We start from the raw sequence: 5,637 nt of genomic DNA, 5'->3' as shown, positions 1-5,637 counted from the left end.
ATTTTGATGCATACGGTTTGATGCTAGGTTGGAGATGGTCTTAGAGCTGCTATGAAGCACTGATACTTTCCGGAGGTCACCGTACGCGTATCCGATACTCCGGGTGAGGGGATTCCGCGGGATACATACGGACACGCCTGGGAGTATCCCCTTTTTCTTTAAATGAGGGGATATGTGGGGACACTTCGGGGATATTTTAGGGTTTTTTTTTAAAAAAACTTCGAAAGTATAAGAGTTTTTTTTAAAACTCAAAAAATATAAGGATTAAAATGAAATAATCTCAGGATTACTAGTTTTGAACCCTAAACTAAAATTGAAAATCTCTTCTGTGCGATGCGATTGAACCCTAACAAAATTGAAATTCCTAAATCTTTTCCCTCATCTGGTCGAGTTCTTCTGTTAAGTGGTTCTGTGCAATCAGTTGTCTTCCTCGATTGCTTTGTTCAAGTCGACCCCTCTCATCTGGTGGATCTGCTTTGATCGAGTTTTTCCTCTCATCTGGTCGATCTGCTATGAATTAATTACTTATTAGTTAATATTATAGATGTTATTTGTGGTTTTATAATGACTTGAGAGTATTATTTCTGTTTTTATAATGACTTTGTGAATATGATTTGTGATTTATATATTTATGTATCTTTTGAATTTTCATTATAAATGATATATATATATTATTAATTATATATAAAATTTGCCGTATCGAGCCTACCCGTACCGGTGCTTCATAGTAGAGCTGTAATTCTGGTGAAAGTTGTATGCTCTTGGCTTGGAAAATGATTTTTCATTGTGATTGTTGTTTGAAAATCATGGAAGTTTCTTTGAATTATTGCTTAAATGAGAATGATAAATTTGGAGACCCTAAGAAGGCTCGTGATTAGTGTGGCTGGATTCTGTTTCCCTTTTTCGCTATTTGTTTTTTCCTACTTCATTTTGCTTCACTTAGTGAACTATATTTTGAAAGTTTTCCATAGCCCTAAGATGAATCCAGGTTTTAAATCATTCACAGTGTTAAAGGCATAAAAAGATGGAATTTACAGCTTGAAATGTAAAAACTTCAAATATGGGTTGACATCTAGAAGAGTAGAAGCCATGTATATGCTTGCATTGTTGTTATCAAAGAAATTAAATTGTCAGCCCTTGTTTCTGAATGGTAGAGAACTTTTAAACTTTGTAGCTAATTTTGATGACTTCATCTTCCAATAGTTAGGACATTAATTGAGAGCATAAGCTTTGAAGGCTTTTAATTTGTTCACTATATGTAGTGAGACCATAAAGAAATTATGTCTGAGGCTTCATATGTTTTAGACTTTTATCACCTTTAGATTTCAGAAGATTACTATGACCATTTTCTATTATTAGTAAATATGGTTTTTGTTTGTCGGCTTTTTATCATTTCTTGAGGTGCACTGTGATGCATACAAATGTGCCTTGCTTTACCTATTTGTGTAAGGAACATATTCTTGTTGCTCTTTGAGATGATATGTTCTTGCAAATGCTAAGTCGATCCTTTTGCTTCAACTGTAATTCTTACGTAGAGTGTTTCCGCAGGATTTGTGAGCTCTAATGAAAGAAGAAGCTAGTATTATCCCAAGTAATGAAATGCAAAATGGTGGTTCTATGCAAGCCCAATCCATCACATACAATTCTAAGGTTTTCAGTTTGCATAGCATCTTTACATTTTGTTGTGATGTGGGTGTAATTCAAAAGCAATTCTTCTCTTATTTATATTTTGTTTTATGGAGTTGACATTTGTAAAAAAAAAAACAGAAATTTCACATTGCAATTTGTTCGTTTTTTAGACATCCTTTAAGTTACTGGAGCTTATTTACAATGTAAAGTAGGTCAAAGAACTAATTGTTAAATTGTAACATTTGCAGAAATTTCAAGATGATCTACAAGCAGCAGGAATCAAAATCAAGCAGCATGAGGATAACTTGAAAATTTTGAAAAGTCAACGAAACAAATTAAAAACCTCAATACTTGATCTGCAAGGTATGATAAATTTTATTTTTTGTGCCTTTTCTAGAGGATTAGTTCTTCTTGAAGATTACTCAGCTAAGAAGTATTTGCATGTGCTGTTCACTTAGATAAAAGCACATCTAGGAACAAATTTATGTTGTGTAGTGTAATGGTTTTTAATTTAAGCATGGTAGCTACCTAACAAATTCAACTGAGTCACCTGTTTTTAATTCTTGGTTCTCCAGGTGCTTTAACTACTGTGGTGACAATGTTTAGATCTGTCACTCGTATATACTGTTTCCTTCAATGTTTTAGTTAATTTAATTAGACAAAATATTTCAGTAAAGTTTTTGCTGATATAAACCGAAAATGATGTTGTTAGGAAACTGTTGTAGCTAGTCTAAATCAGAGTAAATTTATTTAGAAATTGTTATTTTCAGAATTATCATTTATTTAGGAAGTCTTAGTATTAGTAGAAATAGGAGTTTATTTTCAGAACTATTATTTAGGAAGTTCTAATTCTAATAGGATAGGAGTTTGTTTTCAGAATTTTTATTTAGGAAGTGTTAAATCTAATAGAATAGGAATCCTAGTTTAAGTCTGCCTTTTGTACTATTATAGAAAGGAACCATTTATCATTGGTAAAGTACTATTTGAAAAACAAATTCAGAGATCAGGAATTCTCATCATAAAGATCCGGGTTTCTCTCTAACGAGCTGTATTAATTAATTCTCATCATACTAGCTCGAAAGAAAAAGAAGTAAGATTCACTTCCTGATTTCAAGGTTCAAGGACCCGTAATTTGATCTAAAGTTCAGGAGCTTAACAAAGTGGTATTAGAGCAAGTTATGGCTGAATCAAGTAATGTGGAAAAACAGTTTGAAGCCTTTTTGAGCTTCATATTGCAGAGACAGGCCAAAGGTGGAGGCCATGGTACTCAAACTAGAAATTATCACAACAAGGAAGGAGACTGGAGGGTGGACAGTAGAATACGACCGCAGAGGAGGTCTGCTTCCAAAATTCTCGAAACTGGTTTTCTAAGTTTGGTGGGTCATATGATCCCTTGAGCTGGTTGGTTGCATATGTGTGAGCATTTTAATAAGCATCAACACACTGTTGAAGAAGAAAATGTGGTACTAGCTTCCTTCCGCTTTGAAGGACGTGCTGAATCATGATTCACAAAGAGAGGGGTAAACTGCAGTTGACATTGGAAGAGTTTCAATCCAGAGGTTTGGACCATCAATCCAGGATGATACAATTGGAGAATTGGTGAAAGTTAAACAGATAGGCACAATTGAGGATTAGGACGATTTGAACAACTACCGGCAAGGACGCGAAGATGAGCATTTCGATGGCAAAACAGGAGGTCGGAATATTCCTGAGTGGGCTGAAAGGCACAATAGTGGTTAAAGTAGAGTTGCATAAGTCTGCTGAATTGCCAAGGCTATATGAAAAAAGAGAAATTATCAAGATGGGACTGTTGGCCAGTAGTGGAAGGACCGTTTAGAGAAACGAAAGACTAAGAGGATTTGTTATAATTATGACTAATCATATACATGAGGACATCAGTATGAACCTTTACTAGAACCAGATGTTGAAGATCCTATCACCAACTGATGCTTTGGTGAAAGTAGCTCCAGTTATCATCTTTGTGCATGAGATCACATTCATTTTTGTAGGGGAAGGCAATGTTAAAACTGTTGTAGCTAGTCTATATCATAATAAATAGTTATTTTGATTAGGTTTAGGACTTACTAGTTTCATAATTGTTATTTATTTAGGAAGTCTTAGTCCTTGAGGAGTAGGAATTTATTATCAGAATTGTTATTTAGGAAGTTTTAATTCTAATAGGGGTATGATTTTATTTTAGAATTTTTATTTAGGAAGTTTGAATGATAATATGAGCACGAGTCCTAGTTCAAGTCTGCCTTTTGTACTCCTCATTTGAAAAACAAATTCTGAGGTCAGGAAATTAATTCTCATTATAGGTAAGCTAGGTCGAAAAAGAAAAGAAGATTTACTTCTTGATTTCATAGTCAAGGACCCGTAACTCAATCCAAAGCTCAGAACTTATAGTGTGAGCAGTTTTTTTATCTCAACTTCCAGCCAGTGTTTCCGAATGAAAGGATTTACTTTTAGATGCTAGAATTGTTTGGAGATTTTATGTGTATAATGATTTGTGATGCATAATATCTCTTTCCATTTTCATTTTTTTTTATACTGACAAGTTTCCTTTAGTTATTCTTGGTAATTATCACTCCGCAAGACCTCCTAGTGGTGAAAGTGAAAGCCATTCCTCCAATCAGAGTGAGGCAGAAATAGTAAAGCATGAAACTTCTGCTGCAGGCATTCCGTGTCAGCTGACAACACATCGTGGTACTCATGCACCTCAACTCGCATTCACTAACGATGTGCTTGGTATTGTTGCTACTCTGGGCAAGGTGGATGATGATAATCTTAGCAGGTTAGTTTGAAGTTGCATGTTATCTGTTATTGATATTTACTATCTATCTAACATGTAGATTCTTCCTCTTCTATGAAATAAGTCTTATGATTAGTTTCCTTGCTGATATAGCATACTGTTCCTTGTACTAATGTAGTCAGTTAATCTATGTACTCCACAATTCCAAGAGCCCTTATTATTTTCAATCAGTGAAATGCCTCCGTACTTACTGCCACGCTGATCTTTGCTTTAAAGAGCTGCATGATAATGCAGTTGTTGTTAGTTATCTGCACTGTTTTCAATCTACTTTTACTTATTCTTTCTTAATTGCAGGCTTTGCTAGGAATTGTTTGCAAAACTTACGAAGGTGTTAAAGCTCTTGAAACTTATGACAAGGAAGGCCATATAAATAGTGATTATGGAATTGGAGCAATTTCACTGGATGAAGGCCATATACAGCATTTGTTGTATGTATCCGATGTGTATGGCCTCAGAAAGACTCTATTTTATAGCCTCTTTTCTCGCCTGCAAGTTTACAAAAGTGATGGAGCAATTTCACTGGATGGAGGGATTATTAAGCCTAATGGTTTCTTTTCCTTGTGGAATCGGTAAGTGTTTTGCTTTCATTATTGACATTTGTCTTCCAATTGGATCTAATGGTGAATTTCATTGTTTTACAGCATCTCCTTTTGTGGTATTTCGGAATTTGCTTTCTGCATGTAGGTAGTTTAAATGCACTAAGAAAGAAATGTCTTTCTGAATCGTGATAGATTGTAGAATTATGTTTGTGCTATAATTCGATTATAATAGGCCACCTATAGGGTTCATAGCATTAGCCTCTAACCTTCCAAATTCAACTCATGATATTTGGTGCATGGATTTTTCTTCCGCCAATTTTTGTACAACTATCATACAAAAGAAAAGAAATATGTATTTTGTCTAGAATATCGATCCAAAGGGTGAGCCTTGGCGCAACGGTAAACGTTGTTGTTGTGTGATCGAGAGGTCACGGGTTCAAGTCTTAGGAGCAGCCTCTTGCCAATGAAATTGGCAGTGGAAGGGTTGCCCCAGTAGACCCTTATGGTGGGATCCCTCCCTGGACCCTCACGGACGCATAGTGCACCGGGCCATCTTTTATGTTTCATGCGATGCATCTGGCTATTAAATAACATATTTTGACATGCATACCCTATGTTTAGAGTTGCATGTGTGTGTGAGCGCATGTTGTGTGTGTA

General features: G+C 35.2%; 1 long non-coding RNA gene across 1 annotated transcript; it reads left to right on the top strand.

Annotated features, from left to right (window-relative positions):
* The first annotated feature begins 256 nt into the window (after positions 1 to 256).
* LOC136222063 (uncharacterized) lies at positions 257 to 4,294 on the top strand. Its single transcript, XR_010685485.1, has 4 exons — positions 257 to 501; positions 1,549 to 1,650; positions 1,878 to 1,992; positions 4,198 to 4,294. It is a non-coding gene; the product is annotated as an uncharacterized lncRNA (long non-coding RNA).
* Positions 4,295 to 5,637: the final 1,343 nt, after the last annotated feature.

This window comes from Euphorbia lathyris, chromosome 3 (genome assembly GCF_963576675.1).
Source record: "Euphorbia lathyris chromosome 3, ddEupLath1.1, whole genome shotgun sequence".
In the NCBI taxonomy this organism is placed as follows: domain Eukaryota; kingdom Viridiplantae; phylum Streptophyta; class Magnoliopsida; order Malpighiales; family Euphorbiaceae; genus Euphorbia; species Euphorbia lathyris.
Note: the sequence above shows the minus strand (reverse complement) of the source record. Positions and strands in the feature narration are given on the sequence as shown.